General features: G+C 46.4%; 1 protein-coding gene across 3 annotated transcripts in view; it reads left to right on the forward strand.

Moving 5' to 3' along the window:
• Window positions 1-10,821: 10,821 nt before the first annotated feature.
• DCAF8 (DDB1 and CUL4 associated factor 8) overlaps window positions 10,822-16,382 on the forward strand; it is a 41,782-nt gene continuing 36,221 nt past the window's right edge. Inside the window, exons 1-2 of one of the 3 annotated variants that reach the window (XM_030303388.2) lie at window positions 10,822-11,252; window positions 11,971-12,043. The gene's annotated coding sequence lies outside the window, so the exon portion shown is untranslated. The remainder of the gene's footprint in view (window positions 11,253-11,970; window positions 12,044-16,382) is intronic. The other 2 variants (XM_030303387.2, XM_030303389.2) reach the window with 2 other exon arrangements.

A 16,382-nucleotide genomic window follows, 5' to 3' on the forward strand; every position in this document is an offset into this window, starting at 1 on the left:
TGGTTTCATGAGTTAAGAATCGAATTCACACAGAATTTGTGGTAATGAGGATATTTTCCCGTGACTCTGGAGACCATCCTGGCAAGGGCCCCAGGAGGTGCTTATCATACACTGTCAAGATGGCTGGGGAGCTTGGAAAAAACGATGGTCCACAGTAAACGAGGTTGAGATGATAGACCTTACGAGAAACGATCAAAAGGCTTAGAGGAAGTGGGCATGTGAGAATGAATGTATATTACACCGGAAAACCCACTAGCTGACCATGTTCCTTAGGAAGGCCTGGGGACATTTTTGTTTGTTTTATGAAGGAAAGGCACTAATGAATGGGTCACTGGCATCTTTGGGAAGTTTAGAAGTGGCTGTCTCTGTGGGTGGAGGCTGATGGCAGGGGATGTTTAAGAACTGGTTTCCCTTGTAGCACTGGGGATGATAGGATCCTCGCGTAGCGGAAGCCAAGTGGCAACACTTAACTCTCAGAGTCAGGGTGGGCGGGTTTCCATAGGGCAGCATGTTCAAAGTGGAGATGGCTAATGGAACGTGGGTGGTCCCAGGGACCAGATAAATGGACAGCCAAGCGAGGTATTGGTTTGTATTTAATTAAGAGATCAAGAATGATTGAGCAGAAGAACGAGATCAGTAATTTGAAAAGTCAAAATTCCGGGGTGCCTGGGTGGCTCAGTCGGTTAAGCGTCCGACTTCGGCTCAGGTCATGATCTCACGGTCCGTGAGTTCGAGCCCCGCCTCGGGCTCTGTGCTGACAGCTCAGAGCCTGGGGCCTGCTTCCGATTCTGTGTCTCCCTCTCTCTCTGCCCCTCCCCTGTTCATGCTCTGTCTCTCTCTGTCTCAAAAAAAATAAACATTAAAAAAAAAAAATTCCTTGCCCATTTTTTAGGCCTGAGACAGTTCTTAGATTCAAACTATCAATTGAAAGATCCATTTACTTAGTCAACCATGTATTGGGGGAAGATTGCCCAGATTTTTTAAGTTGGAAAATAGGGATACTGGGCCTGAGTTGACTTTGATACCCAGGGACCCGAAGCGCCACCACAGCGCTGCCCTTCCTACGCCCCGTCCTCATCTCAGTAGGGGAATATGGGGTCAGAACGGAGTGCTTGCCTGAATCTGCCTCACGGTGGGTCCAGAAACCCACTTTATGGTCATTTTTTTTTTTTTTTCAGTTTCCAAATGTACAATCAGAATGGACATTCTTGACAATCGGCAGAAAGCCCAAGTAGAAGCCCCTGAAACTGCATCCCCACCTCTACCAAGATAGAAAATAAAAAATACTGCGTTCTGGGGGAAATGGCAGTAATTAGTTCCACGCTTAAAAGGGTAGAGGGATGCTGGAGTGTGGGTCTCCATCATTTCTTCTTTTATTATTTTATTATTATTTTTTTTTATTTATTTTTGGGACAGAGAGAGACAGAGCATGAACGGGGGAGGGGCAGAGAGAGAGGGAGACACAGAATCGGAAACAGGCTCCAGGCTCCGAGCCATCAGCCCAGAGCCCGACGCGGGGCTCGAACTCACAGACCGCGAGATCGTGACCTGGCTGAAGTCGGACGCTTAACCGACTGCGCCACCCAGGCGCCCCCATCATTTCTTCTTTTAATTCCACCCGTCTGGCTCTTTGAAAAACTGGATTGGCCTGAGGCGGATTGCTTGGGGCTACTGCAGACTTCGGTGGGTAGTAGTCCAAGCAGTACCGTGTTGGGTGTGTTTCCTCTACGAGAGGAAGTAACGCAGCTTCTGGTATAGGTACGTGGTTTTTAACGTGTACTGTCTGACCCTCTACAGAAAGCTTGCCAACCCCTCATCTAGTGAATACGTTCTTCCAAGGAGTATCAGAAACACTTTGCATTCACAAGTGGTGGGCACCAGTATATATTCACAGTCTTGATCTGGAGCTATGTTACTTCTCCCCCATCGTCACAGTGTAGCCCATTCTGCCGGGTACCACGTTTGTATGCTTCGTGTAGCTTACGCTACTCAGGGATTAAGGACATGCTAATCAGACTTGATGAATAAGCAGTGTCAAGTATTCTGGGTTCCTTGGTGAGACACATGCACTCCGGAGAGTGGAAAATAAATCCTGCAAAGATGCACGGTCCTGCCACGTTGGTTAAGTTTTTAGGAGTCCAGTGAGCTGGCGCATTCTGGGACGTTCTCTCTAAAGTAAAGGGTAAGTTATTGCATCTTGTGTATTTTACCCCAAGAAAGAAGCGCGGTGCCTTAAGTAGGCCTCTTCTATTTTGGGGGCACCGTACTCTGTGCTTAGGAATGCAAGAGAGGCCTCCGCAGCAGATCCAGGCTATGATATACAAGCAGCCCCGCGGCAGGGGCCGTATGGCCTGGAGAATTCTGTGGTACTAGAGGTATCTGTGGTAGGAAGAGATGGTGTGTGGATTCTCGGGCTATCCTCAACAGGAGAGTTCCAGCATAGATCTCTCGGGTTCTGGAGTAAGGTTATGCCATCTGCAGTAAAGAAAGTTTCATCATTTGAAAAGCATCTCCTGGCATACGATTAGACCCTGATAGAGACTCAGTGCTTGACCACAAAATATCAAGTGACTGTGAGCAGTTGCCCATATAACCAGCTGGTTATTGTGAGACCTGCCAAGTCATAAGATTGGGTGGATACAATAGCAATTCGTCTTACAATGGGAACAGTACCTTTGGGAAGAAGCCCAAACAGACTTGGTGGGCACGAATAAGTTAACTGAACAAGGGTCCTCAGTTCTCCAGATTATGTACATCTGTTACAGTGATAGCTTTGTCCTAGCCCATGCCTGTGGCAACATGAGAAATCCTGCAACCATTTGATTGGCCAGACGAGAAAAAAATCCCGGTCTGGTTCGTGGAGGAGTTGGTTTGATATGTTTTAGGGCAAGCCAAATACGGACTATCGCTTCTCAATGGCCCCATCTGGAGTGGTCCTAAAAGTCAGTGATGAGAGCAAATTCTCAATCAGTAGGTCTTTAGGCAGTGTAAGTGATTATCCGCTTTGGAGAGTGAGAAGTGGCCTGAGGCAAGGGTGTATGTGAACTCAAGGTCAGTGGGCTGGTTGGTCAGGGGCCCAGAAGGTGCAAGATAGGAAAATGCGAGAGAAGATCTGGTGAAGAGGATTTGGGTGGGTCTGTGAGAGTGGGACCCGGTAGAGCATCGGGATGGCCTTTTGAAGGTGCATTGGTGGCCAGCAAGAATGGGGTGCTGTCCTTTACAATACAGTGTAAACCTACATGACCATAATAGGGTGCTTTATCCTCAGCCCCTAGGTAGAATCCAAGGGCTCTGGAACCAAGGGGCGGAAACAGAAGTGACCCTATTCAACATCACTCCCAGTGATCTACTTGAGGATCAGGGGGTAAGGGGTGCGGGGAGGATGCTTCTATCAGGCACAACGTAAGAATCTCAATAAACTTAAAGATATGACCGTCATCTGGTCGCTTTGAGCTCCTAATGCCTGCAGACCATCAAGCAAAGAAGTTACCATACTGTTTGGGACAATTGACTCTGTTACGAGAAGGTAGGACTGCTGCTAACATGGACACAGTGGGAAGTGTTTGATGCGCACATGATCCTTGGGATATCTCTTGGTCCTCCTATACTCAGCTTTAACCGTAAATGAGTAAGTAAAGAATTACAGCCTGATTAAGGGCATGATCTCTTAGGGCTCAAAACCCTCAGGAATGAGGGTCTGGCTTACTCCACTGGGTAAGCCATCTTGACTAACAAGTGCTAGTCGAGGGGGAGATGACTCTAGACTGGGTGCTAGAGAAGGGAGATCATAGCATTTACAGTTTAGGGACTCCCCTTGTAAGTGTCCCCAGAAGTTAGCCAGAATGCCTGGATAGAATGAACTTATGTACAAAGCATATGGATCTGAGCAATGCTAGAAGTGGACTATATAAACATTGTTGACACCCTGTCCAGATCCTCTTTACCAGGAAGTGTAAGGTTTGGCTGCTGATAGCTCACAGCTGCATCCTCTTGAGAATTGCCCTCTGTACCGACAGGAACCACTTCTGGAAACTTCTGGAAGGTTATTCCCTCCTGGGGACAGCATCACGGCCAATGGTATGATGCCGGTTTGGGTGAAGAAGTCAGCTGGGATTCTGCTGGAGATTGCATTATCAGCAATGACATGTAATCATTAGTTGTGTTATCAGTAAATGATAATAGATAGTTCCCCCCTTTCCTCGAGGTGGGGCAAATGTGCCATGTATATGCCGGGAGTTCCCAGTGGAGGCTAAATGTAGGAGCCCTATCTTTACCTAACTTTTCCCCCTGTCTTACCTTGCTTGCCTCACTCCATTTACACGTTTTACTTGAGAGCACTCCCTCAACGTACCATTCGCATGGAATCCCTTTTCTGAGCTCAGCTTCTAGGGAATGTAGCCTAAGGCAGGAGAACAGTGGTGCCAACCAAGAGAGGAGAACAGGAGCAGTGTGAGTTTGACAGAGGTAGAGCAAAGGTGAGTTCAATTTGGAAACATTAAAGTACCATTGTCTGGAAGAGAAAGGAATATCCTTAACCTGATACAATGCATCTATGAAATCCCTACAGCTTACGTTATACTTAATGGTGAAAGACTGGTTGCTTTTCCCCCTACGATCAGGAATAAACACAAGGATATCAGCTTTCACTACTTATATAAGGTTCTGGCCAGGAAAGTTAGGCAAGAAAAAGAAATAAAAGGCACGGACATTGGAAAGGAAGAAATAAAACCGTATTTACAGATGGCATGATCTTGTATATAGGAAATTCTCAGAATATAGGGTCAATTTACAAAATACATTGTAGTTCTATACATTTGCAGTGAACAATCCAAACATGGAAGTTAAGAAAATAGTCCCATTCACAATAACATCAAAAAGAATACTTGGGGAGGGGCGCCTCGGTGGCTCAGTCAGCTAAGCATCTGACTTCAGCTCAGGTAATGATTTCATGGTTTGTCGGTTCGTGCCCCGCATTGGGGTCGGTACTGTCAGCTCAGAGCCTGCTTCAGAGCCTCAGTTTCCCCTCTTTCTCTGCCCAACCCTGGTCACTCGCTCACTCCCTTGCTGTCTCAAGAAATACATATATATATATATATATGTTTGGGGAAAAAAGAGGGGCGCCTGGGTGGCTCAGTCGGTTAAGCATCCGACTTCAACTCAGGTCACGATCTCGCGGTCCGGGAGTTCGAGCCCCGCGTCGGGCTCTGGGCTGACGGCTCAGAGCCTGGAGCCTGCTTCCGATTCTGTGTCTCCCTCTCTCTCTGCTCCTCTCCCGTTCATGCTCTGTCTCTCTCTGTCTCAAAAATAAATAAATGTTAAAAAAAATTAAAAAAAAAGAGTACTTAGTAAATTTAACAAAAGAAGTGCAAAACTATACTGTGAAAACTATAAAACGTTGACAGAGGGAGATCTAAATAAATGGAAAAACATCTCATTTTCATAGAGCAGGACACTCAACATCATTAAGAGGGCAGTACTCCCCAAATGATCTCAAGAGTCAGTGTTTTCCCTCCCTATCAGAATCCCAGCTGACTTCTTTGTGGAAATTGACTAGCTAATTCTAGAATTCACATGGAACTGCCGTGGGCTCAGAATAAGAAAACAGTCCCGAGAAAGGAATAAAGGAGGACTCACTCTTCCCAATTTCAAAACTCACTATAAAGCAATGGTAAAACAGTCTGGCATTGGCACAAGAATAGGCATTGATACCAATGGGACAGAATTAAGAGTCCAGAAATAAACTACATCTTTGGTCAACTGATTTTTCACATGGGTGCCAAACCCATCCAGAGGGAAAGAACAGTCTTTTCAACAGGGGTGCTGGGACAACTGGACAGCCACATGCAAAAGAATGAGCTCAATCCTTACCTCACATTATATGCAAAATTAACTCAAAACAGGTCAAAGACCTAAAAGTAATAACTAAAAACAGAGGGGTAAAACTGTCATAACTTTGGACTTAGCTAAGGTTTCTTAGATATGCCACCAAAAAGCACGAGCAGCAGAACAAAAAAAAGATAAATTCACCAAAATTAGAAAGCTTTGTGCATCAAAGGAGACCATCAAAAATGAAAAGACAATCCACAGAATGGGAGAAAATAATAATAATAAGTAATATACCTGATAAGGGACTTGTATCTAGAATATATATTCTTACAATTCAGTAATAGGAAGACAATTTAAAAATGAGCAAAGGATCTGAATAGGCAGCTCTCCAAAGAAGACAGAAATGTCCAATAAACACGAGTAAAAATGCTTAACATTGTTAGTCATCAGAGAAGTGCAAACCAAAACCATACTGAGATACCACTTCATATCCACTAGGCTGTCTAAAATTAAAAAGTCAGATAACAAATATCGGCCAGGATGAGGAGGAATTGGAACCCTCATACACTGCCGGTGTGAGTGTGAAATGGTACCACTGCTTTGAAAAACAGTCTGTTAGTTTCTCAAATGATTAAGCATATAGTTAACCATGTGACCCAGAAACTCCACTCCTAGGTATATACCCAAGAGAAATGAAGTGAAATATAAACCCACACAGAAACTTGTACATGAATGTTTATGGTAGCATTATTCGTTAATAGCCAAAAGAAACAACCAAACTGTCGGCAGATGATTGGAAACACAAGATGTGATGTATTCATACAATGGAGCGATATTTGATATAGAAAAGAACGGAGTACTGACACATGATACAACACGGATGAACCTTGAAGACATGCTAAGTGGAAGAAACCGATCACACACACAAAGTGTATTATATGATTCCTTTCATATGGAAGTCCGGAATAGGGAAATCTATAGAGACAAAGGAGTTAATGGTTTTTTAGGCTGCAGCGGGATGGGAAGATAGGGGGTGGTAGCTGAAGGGTACCCGGTTTCTTTTCAAGGTGACAAAAATGGTTGAAAATTATCTGTGGTGATGGTGGCACGTATCTGTGAATGTACTAAAAACCATTCAATTGCACACTTTAAATGGGTGAACTGTACGGCATGTGAATTTCATTTCAATAAAGCTGTTTTGTTTTTTTTTAAAGTGCCATTCGGGGGCGCCTGGGTGGCTCAGTCGGTTAAGCGTCCGACTTCAGCTCTGGTCACGATCTCACAGTCCGTGAGTTCGAGCCCCGCGTCGGGCTCTGGGCTGATGGCTCAGAGCCTGGAGCCTGCTTCCAGTTCTGTGTCTCCCTCTCTCTCTGCCCCTCCCCCGTTCATGCTCTGTCTCTCTCTGTCTCAAAAATAAATAAACGTTAAAAAAAATTAAAAAAAATAAAATAAATAAAAGTGCCATTGGCTATCAGGTATGTGAGTCTAGAGCTTGAAGAAGCCTGGATTGGCAATAAAGACTGGGACATGGATGGTAGTCCCAACTGTCAGAATGGATAAGATCACTTTGGAAGAACACTTAGAATGAAGAGTGAGAACAGCTCATGAAATAAATGGTCAAGTGATATAAATAGAACTATGACACACAGTGTCACAGAAATCCGTGAGATTGGATATTTAGAAGGGGTGACGATCATCACAACCTCAAATGCAATAGGAGAGCCCAAAATAAGATTTGGTGGCAACAGCAATGGTGTCCAAAGCAGTGAGCATAGAAACCAGATCACAGAGTGGGAGGTTTTCATCTCCAGAGCTCCACCAAAGTCACTCTTGTTGAGGTCTTAACCTCCATGTTTCCAAACCCAGTGGTCAGTTTTTAGCCCTCAGACTCTTAAACAGGAATGAGAGTTGATAGTGCCCTTCTTGAAACATTTAAAAAATTTGTATCATAGGATTCCTTGCTCTTTGGGGTTTTAAGTTCTTTTCCTTGGTTGCTCCTTTAAAAAAATTTTTTTGGGGGCGCCTGGGTGGCTCGGTCGGTTAAGCATCCGACTTCGGCTCAGGTCATGATCTCACGGTCCGTGAGTTCGAGCCCCGCATCGGGCTCTGTGCTGACCGCTCAGGGCCTGGAGCCTGTTTCAGATTCTGTGTCTCCCTCTCTCTCTGCCCCTCCCCTGTTCATGCTCTGTCTCTGTCTCAAACACAAATAAACGTTAAAATTAAAAAAAAAAAATTTTAATGTTTATTTATTTTTGAGAGAGACAGAGACAGAATGCCAGTGGGTTAGGGGCAGAGAGAGAGAGAGGGAGACACAGAATCGGAAGCAGGCTCCAGGCTCCGAGCCGTCAGCACAGAGCCCAGCGCGGGGCTCGAACTCACCAGCTGTGAGATCATGACCTGAGCCGAAGTCAGACGCTCAACCAACTGAGCCACCCAGACACCCCTCTTGGTTGCTCCTTTTAAATAAATTTTGCTGGATATTTTTTCTCTCTGACCTTTACTAGTTGGAGTGCCTTGGGATTAGAGGGCTCAACTTATATATAGACTCTGCTTGTCTTCTCTTCCATGTTAACTAAGTAAGCACTCCCCACTCCGTGGTTATAGATGCCATTTATACCTTAACAGCTCCCCAGTTTATACCAGCAATTGTCTTCTCCTATGAGCCTCAGATTCATATTTCAATTGTTTACTCAGTAGCTCCACTTGGAAATCTAATAGGCACCTCCAGTTCAACATGTCTAAAATAGAACTGGACATTTTTCCAACAAAAACCCTCCTCCTGCTCCCCCCTCCTGCCTGGAGTTCTATCTCAGTAAATGGCCCGACTGTTTATCCTGTTGCTCCAGTCCAAAAGCCCGAGACAGCCCGACTCTTTATCTTGCACTCCAGACTCAATCTATTAGCAGGGCACCTCTGCCACCTTCCACGTTATTTCCTGAATCCGGTCACTTCCTGCCACTTCCACTGCAACACTAGCCTTGCAGATCTTTTGCAACGGCTTCCTAACTGGTCTTTCAGCTTCCATTTCGCCTCCCTGCAGACAGCGTTCAAAGAACCAACCAGACCAAATCTCTTCATTTATAAATCAGATCGTGTCACCTTTTTACTCAGAACCCTCCATGGCTTCCTAGCACCTGTAGGAGATACAATCCTAAATCGTCTTCTTGGTCTATGAATCTGGGAGTCATCTCTGATCACGTTTCTCTAATCTCCTCTTTTGCCACACTGGCTGCCCTGCCGTTCTTTGAATACACCAAGCCCACTCAAGCTCCAGGTCTTTTTACCTTGTTGTTTCCTCTGCCTAGAAGGTTCTTCCCCCAGTGTATATGATTCACTCTCTCACTTCAAATCTTTATTCAAATGTCACCTTGGCAGAGGGCCTTCCCCTGAACCGCCTCTGTAAAAGAGCACACCTACTCAGGTAACCCGCTTTTACCCTGCTTCATTTTCCACTAGTCTTCTTAGTATTATTATCTTTGTGACCTTCCCCTCCCTTTACAGTCCCAACCCTCTGCGCTGATAAATAACTTCTGTGAATGCAGGAACGTCGGTGTGTTTTCTTCACTGCTTCAGCCCCAGTACCTAGGACAGGAGCTTACGGACGCTATAGGAATTCGGTATATGCTGATGGAGTGAATGAAAGAATGGTTGGACTGGGGAGGCATCAGACAGCTGCTTTGTGCTCTGGTCCTCTTCTAGATGTTGGGGTGACAAAGGTGACAAAGACATAGTTCCTGCCACTATAGAGCTTATATTCTATGGTATTTTCCAGTTACAAATACATAATTATAGCTTAAATGTCACAGGTAAAAATCGTTATGAAAAAACAACGCAGAGAGAGAAGGCAGAGGAGGATGGTGGTGTGGGGTATCATTCTAGTTGGAACAGTCAAGAGCTGCCTCTCTGAAGGAGGAGGATTTCAGTAGAGATCTGAGTGGAGAGAGCAAGCCTAGTAAAGATCTGATAGAGGAAAATCCCGAGAGGGAACAAATGCAGAAGCCCTTAGGGATGGATCGTGCTTTGGCTGCAGCTAAGAGTGGAGAAGGCCAACAACGCTAGAGCAGAGGTAGGCAGTATGGGAGATGAAATCAGACAAATAGGTGCCAGGTCATGTAAGGCCTTCTTTGGAAGCCAGTGTGTGTGCGTGCGTGTGTGTGTGTGTGTGTGTGTGTGTGCGTGTGTGAGATAGGGAAGCTTTGGGGGCAATAATGTGGCCTGACTTACATTTTAGGCCGCCAGTCTGGCTGCCTTCTAACTAGGAAGTCAATCATGGAAGTAGACAAACCAGCTAGGCGTTCATACGTTCATAAGTAACATACAATGCATTCTAATAGGATGGTAATGGTAGAGGTGAATGGGGTCAGGTTCTTGCACCGTGCCCCGGTCAAAATGCCCTGCGCCTCGCAGCAACCTTTCCAGGGATCTCCTGCAAGATTCCTTCAGGTGTCAGAGCCAAGCAGCGTCCGCCACCAAGCCCATTCTGCGGAACTTGCGACACCCCCCCCCCCCCCCCGCCTCCCCCTTCGGAGAAACAGCCTCTTGAATCGCTCAGCTGCATCTGAAGCTTCCGAATCCCTTCATTTAAAAATGGGTAAATGGAAGCTCTCGCGGGGAAGCGGGTCTCAAAGGGATTGAAACCACTTAAGGAAACAAGGTCCTCAAAGGAAATGGGGTTTCCACAGGGAGCCTGGCAAGCACTGCCTGTTCCCAGTATTCAAAAACAGGGCGGAAATGGAGGCCGCCCAGGAGGTTGCCCTCCAGTCCGCTGGAAGGGAAATTCGGTTCCACCGCAGCCACAAGTCCGGGAGGCCCCCTACCCGCGCGTCTGCCCGCAGCCGTGCGAGAGGTGCGAGCCCCTCCAAGCACGCCGCGAAAACAGCTTCGCCTCACGGGAGCGCGCACGCGCCCCTTGCTCTGTTTGCCGTTGGCCCTAAGCCCCGCCCCTTCTGCGTCCTCCGCGGAGGGCTGGGAGCCGAGAGCTCGCGCGACCACTCTTCCTTCAGTCTTCTCCAGCACCTCGTCGCAAACGGGGCCGGAAAGCGTGGCGGCGCAGGCGCAAGCGCCGAGAGCGGAGGCGGTGGTGGTGGCGGCCGCTGGCCAGTGTAAGATGGCGGCGGCGTTGGTGGCGGCAGTGGACGGGGCGGCTGGGCCTGGAACAGTCGGAGCAGCCGCTGGCAGAAGGATGACCCAAGACGGGAAGCGGGCTGCTGAGCCTCGCCGGCTCCCGTGCTTGTAACTGCCCCAGCCGGACACCCCCCCCTTGACCTACCCGGTCCGTGTCTCGTTCCGGCTTGGCCTGACCCCCTCGCCCCTGGCCCGCTCCCCTTCAGGATAGATTGGATTCCTTTCCCAAGCTCCCGGGGCTCAGGTCTTCTCCTGGCCCTGACCCGAGTCTCCGCCGGGAGGACTGGCTGCCCTTGCCTCAGGTCAGCCCTGGGGTTGCCCCCAAGAGCCTGCCCCACGGTCCACAGGGACGGCTTTGCTGCTCGGGTGACCCGTTTGGGTGCGCGTGTTTACCCCTTAGGCTGGGGGAAGCGGTCGCCCTGCGTCTCCCCGTCACCTCGGGGCCACCGCGCAGTGTGCCCCCCTCCCCCATCCCGAGTTCTCGGGCCCAGCACCTTGTACGGAAGGCCGAGGTCCAAGTCAGTTGTCGCCGTCTGGTCTCGCTCCCTTTGTAATACAATTCTCGCAGCTTGCTTCCCCTCACCCCCAGATCTTCCAGGGCCCCGCAGAACCGTACCATTTGCTCCCTGTTAGTTGGAAAGCATCTGGTGGCTTGAATTTCTGACTCATATGATTGTCGCTGGAGTCTCTGTAAACAAACCGGCACTAACGCTATCACATTCTCTCCGGGATTTCCCCCCTGCCCTGTGGCTTCTCGTTGAGAGGTTTGGTTATGGGTTAGCAGCGACAAGATTCAGGTTTTCCTTTTAAATGACTTTTAACGTTTTAGCGGAGCTGGGAGATGACTTGCCTGGTTCGTGGTGTTTCTGTAACTGCCTGGGTTATTTATTCAGTAGTCGGACTTACTCTGGTTTTAAACAGTGCCGAGGAGGTCTGAAAAGAAACTAAAATGTATTCACAGATATGTTGTGTTATGGTCAGTAGAGATACTTTTGCCATTTAAACTTTAACTTTTCTCAGCCCTTCAGTGAATCAACCGACCTATTTTCTCAGGAGCTCAGCCTGGCCCAACTTCAGTGATAAAGAAGGAAAGGTGAGTAGGAGTTGAAGGCATTTAAATTCCTGAGCCCAAGACAGACCCTACCCTGATGCCCGAGTGCTGACCACTACAGTCATAAAATTCCTACCCCAGTATCCCAAAGAGTTGGGGTGTTGTTCTTGGCTGTGTTCCAGCTCCGGTTAAATTACGTTGACAAGTTTTATGGGCTGTGGGCGTCTTGACTTTCTGTCCTAAACTGTTGCTGTGTATCTTCAAATAACGCACCCCCCCCCCCACCTCGTTAAGCCTAGAAGGGAATGTGTCCCCCTCTTCCTTTATTCACTTGCCTTGTGTGTTGCTTTTCTGTGGATCGTGTTTCTTACGTTGTTAAAAGCTGGGAATTAGTCTGCCTGAGTTCTCTTCAGCCTTTTGTCAAATCCAGTCTCCTCCCTTCTCAGGGCTTTGCATTGTTATTTGTGTTTGGATGAGAATATTCAGCTGCTTGTCCCTGAAAGCTGGGAAGTGGTGCTGGGAGGTCAGCGTCCGAGTTCAGTCCACTTCAGAATTCCAGTTTTGCAGGACATCGTAGTAAAGTTGGGGTTAAAAAAAAAAACCAATCAGCTGCTCTTTAATAGCCGGTCTGAAGAATTTGGGGTCAGCCGAGGAATCATCTTGTGCATTCAACAGCACAGGCCAGGGTCAGAGAGGGAGTCAGAACATACTCGTAAACGCAGTTTTTGTAAGACTCCTGGGTTTCTGGTAGCGGAGGATAGTGCTGTGGTTGAAGTCCACGGGATGTGACAGAAGAGCTGAGTGGCTCTGGGAGGGAGGCCTGGCTGAGTCTTCATACGTTCAGGATAGGTAGTAGGTAAAGGTTGAGTGGGACACTGCTGAGTTTTGTTCCGTGTGGTGTCCTGATTGGAACATCAGCCGGGCATGTTTGTGTGTCATTGAGACAGATAAGTACAGCCGTTAGAGCTGGACAGATCAGAACTTAACTACTGTACTAAGATTTATTGGCCATGTGACCTTGGGCAAGCTACTTAAACTTGTCTGACTCTTAATTGCCACACCTCTAAAAGTGGGATAACGCCACTTACCTCCTACAGTCATTGTTGGTCTCGTGGGAGGGAACCTGTGTGAAGCTCTTATATTGTGCCTAGCACATGATAGACACTAAAAAAATGTCTTCTGTTTTCTTTACACATTGTTGCTATGGCTTTGAATAAGGCATGCGCCAGTTTCTACTTCTTTGCCTTCTGCTTTCCAGCGTAGTTTCCTTTTTATTTTTTGTGAATCGTTTTTAACTGGTCAGCTTAGATGTCATGTCTGCTTTGTAGGCACCCATCTACAGTTATCTTCTGAACATGATTGGAGTCAGTGTGGTGGGGGTTCAAGACCAGAGAACAGCGGAAATAATTAGATGTCCGTGTGTATGTGTCTCTCTAAATAAATGCATTCTTAGACTAAACATCAGTGTATCTCCTTAGTTCATCGCCTCCTTCTCTTGGTCTCTGTTCATGCACACCTGGTCAGCGTTGACACGAGGATTGGAATTCCTTCCCTTGCTGCTTCAGCGTTCACTACCTCTGCTCCAGCTACCCCTTATGCCTTTTCCTTTTTTGCCTTGACGAGAATACATTTTTTCAAGCTATTGGGCTCTGCAGTGACCCCCATCAATAGATCATCAGAGGCCTAGACCATGAAAAGGTCTCCTTGTTCTCGGAAGTGAGTCTGGGCTAGGGAGCTAGGAGTGTGGAGCGTTTTATTTCATCTCCTCAGCTGGCCCGTCTTAACAGCATGATGGCATAGATGCAGGTTTTTAACCTTCTCTTGTTGGCTTTTCTTCTACATTTTTGGGGGAGGTAAGGGCACATGAAAATTAAAGTGTTGATAACGTCGCAGTGAAATCAACTGTATTCATTCAGGCCAGTGACCAAATTAGACTTGGTCAGCTTTCATTACCACCACCACCAAAAGTAGACTTGGGTAGAGGGTGTTGAGGTGGACTGAGACTGCATTATTATTATTATTATTATTATTATTATTATTATTATTTTTTACTGTTTTTATTCATTCATAGAGCGAGAGAGAGTGAGCGAGCACGAGTTGGGGAGGAGCAGAGAGAGACAGAGATACAGTATCTAGAACAGGCTCCAGGCTCTGAGCTGTCAGCACAGAGCCCGACACGGGGCTCGAACTCACGAGCCCTGAGATCATGATCTGAGCCGAAGTCAGATGCTTAACCGACTGAGCCACCCAGGCACCCTGATTTATTACTTAGTTTTTGTGAGATCTGGAGATCTGTGTTGGGAGAGGGGTGGGGTGGGAGGAGAAAAGGAGATATGTTGAAAAAGGTATAACTTTGTTCCTTATTACTCTGTGTGCTGGGTGAGAATCTCTCCTCCCCCAGGGGTTTCACCTTCTGTGCTTCAGGTGACATCTGTGTATATAGTGAACCAGTATTCTTAGTTTGTGGGCCACAACGATAAAATTCTTACTTTTCTGAAGTTATTTTATATTTCAGGGCGTCGCATAAGAATTGTCGCATCTTAGTAGGAAGTATTTCCTAGCATGGCTGAGTGGGAGGGTAGGTATGCTTGTGACTGTGACCTTAGTTCCCACCACCAGCCTGACAGGGCACTGTATACAGCAGTCTGTGGAATGTATAGGAACCAGTACCAGTGCTGTGATCCTTAGCGTTCACTAGGACCAACCTAAGACAAGCTTGTCTGCAGAGAGAGTAAAAGAAAGCAGCCTTTTTGTGGCCTGTTTAAAACAATACTGACATTTCAAAAGCAAAAGGACTCTAGAAGACATTCTGCAGAAGTGTGCCCTGTTGTGGGAGACTGAGACCTTCGAGTTTCATGCTCTCGGTCCTGTGTTCTATCAGGTGAGTTGCAGTGACTAATTAACCTTTGTTTTCAGGAGATAGATTTGTTTCTGGATTGTTTCTACTGGAGAAAAGTTATTCTAAACATGTCTAGGAATTTTCCGGATTATAAAAGACAGAATTAAGAGATTTTTTTTGCATAACATTGGCGTTAAAGTTAGTCGTTAAGACTGAATTAGCTTTTTCTTTTTTAAAAAAACAAATTATCAGTAAGCCAAGATAATCGGCTTACACTCAACCAATTTGGAACCCGGGGCAACTAACTGGAAGAATTGAACCAGCAGTGGACGCGGAGGTAGTGACACGTGTATATCTTCATGTCAAAGCTACCTGCCAGTGATTTTAGGTTAGCTTCACAGTAATAATGAAAACTTCATCTTAATGTTTTTATGCATATAATAGAGGAACTGTGCCACGGTTAGGATTGGTCAGAAATTCTTGTTTACTGATTCAGTTATTTTCTTGGAGAAGAAAGTCCTTGAAAGGTCTTTGAAAGTTAGTGTGTGATGAATTTGGTGACTCGGTCACGCTTCTTTAGAGCAGGCTTTTATCTGTGTCTCTGTAGGACCTGGTTTCTGGGCCAGAAGCCCACTTTCTCAAGTGCTACCTTCACCTCTGGAGTATGCATGCTAAAGATAAATTAATGAACTGAGTCTGCCCTGAGTTTGCAGATAGGGCCTGGGGAGTGACTAATATGACACAGATGGCATCTTTTTAATGAAATGGAGTACGTGTAATGGATTGGGTTATTGACGACATTTTTGGTATCGCGTGTGAGAGGTTAGATTTTTGCTCTTGTCGTTGGTACGGATCCTGTGTAAGGAGATCCATGCTTCCCTCTCATGTCATTTTGTTGTTGTTCTGGTTTTTCTCAGCCATCTGGAAACCTGTCGTAGGATTTACCTCTGGTGGTAGCCAGGAGGCTGTATTCCCCTGGTGTAGTTTAAGCACTGCCACGTTATCAGACGTGTTTTTGACCTTATTTTAGGACCCAGCATTAAGACTCTTCCCTCTCACCTAGTGCAGGTAGGAGGGCACTTCTTGAGGTTTTGAGACTTTCCGTTTTACTGTTTTGTTATAAGTTCTATCTTTGGAGCATCACACTTCCATCTCCTTTCCAGCGATTAAAGAACAGTTTGCAGTGTGAGTGCAAAAACTGGTAATGGGGGCTGGATTCTCATGTAAAGGTAAATCATTTCATCGTGGAAACACAGTGGATTTCCTTGGAAATGAATTTTCCTTAGAATCATTTAAACTGAGGTAAATGGGCTTAAATGTTGTCATAAAAGGTCCCTTAAGTCTGTTGCCGCAGACAGCACTTAAGGTTTAGAGCGCATTCCTAACATACTCTGAAATACTGTTACTAGAATTAAAGCCAATAAACTGTAAACACAGGACATTTGGAATTACCAACAGGGAGAGGAGGCATTCATCCAAAGGAGGAAAGAAGTTTCTTGTTCATAGTACAGTTGATGCAGGAATTCTTTATTTTCTTCCTCG

The sequence above is a fragment of the Lynx canadensis genome, chromosome F1 (assembly GCF_007474595.2).
Source record: "Lynx canadensis isolate LIC74 chromosome F1, mLynCan4.pri.v2, whole genome shotgun sequence".
In the NCBI taxonomy this organism is placed as follows: Eukaryota; Metazoa; Chordata; class Mammalia; order Carnivora; family Felidae; genus Lynx; species Lynx canadensis.